Genomic DNA, 1,115 nt, shown 5'->3' on the forward strand with positions numbered 1-1,115 from the left:
AAAAAAAAAGGAAAAAGAAAATAATAAAATAATCTTCCTTAATACAGGACACGTCACTTTAGAATGTTTTTTTTGAAATATTAGTTTAATATGGTAATAATTTGAATTATATTGTCTGACAATAATTACAATCTTTGTCATGAATATTTATTTGATTGCAATCAAGACCATTTCTTTCCCTGTTTTGTCCATTGTCAATTAATTCGCTATTAAGGCAAGATCACATTAATATTACAATATGTGTCTATAAGTACACACTCTGTGGAAGGAAAAAGGGACGAGAAAATAGAGGAAAACACTTAGAGATATTAGAGATTGAAGAAGAGAGTATAGAGAAAAATATGTTCTCACACAGGTTGTGAACAACAATCACTGAGGAAGCACTAAGGGAATTCCAGAATCTAAAAAGGTATGTCTACACTCCTATTCTTCTCCTTTTATTATACTTTAAAGTTTTCTTCCAAAGATTTTTTTTTACATACATACAATGTTTTCTTAAATTCATGATTTTTTAAATATAAGTGCACGTCGACCTATGTCCAGTTTCTTTTCTTCTTTTTCCACCATTTTTTTAACACGAAAAATACACAAAATATTTAAAACCAAAAGCTCATTTTTGTTAAACTAAACCTTTTCACTTTTTTCGAAAAATGTCAAACAATCCATAATAATTTTTAAACAAACTCACAAACCTTTTTCTAAACAAAGAACTACGTGATCCCTGATTATCCATTAATGGATATACGTAGGACCAAGGTCAATCCTTGCCGGGTTCATAAAATAGAAAAAATATTTTTTGTTTCATAATAATTTCTTTTATTTTATTTTGCTTTTACTTATGGGGAAAATTAATTATTTTGGAAAACCACAATAATTTTATACATTTAATTAAAGGTACTGCCTTTGGGCAGGCATAGTAGGGTGCTAATACCTTGTTACGTGTAACCGATTCCCGAACTTAAAAATCTCTTTTTCGTAGACCATGCTTTTATCTTAAGGTTTTTCCATAGTTTTTCCATAATAAACTACGGTGGCGACTCCCAAAATATTTTCCAAAACCCGTTTGTTTTTCAGTTCGCCGTCCCGTCGCGATCCCAGTTGCGACAGTAGGTTTT

The sequence above is a fragment of the Vigna radiata genome, chromosome 4, assembly GCF_000741045.1.
Source record: "Vigna radiata var. radiata cultivar VC1973A chromosome 4, Vradiata_ver6, whole genome shotgun sequence".
In the NCBI taxonomy this organism is placed as follows: Eukaryota; Viridiplantae; Streptophyta; class Magnoliopsida; order Fabales; family Fabaceae; genus Vigna; species Vigna radiata.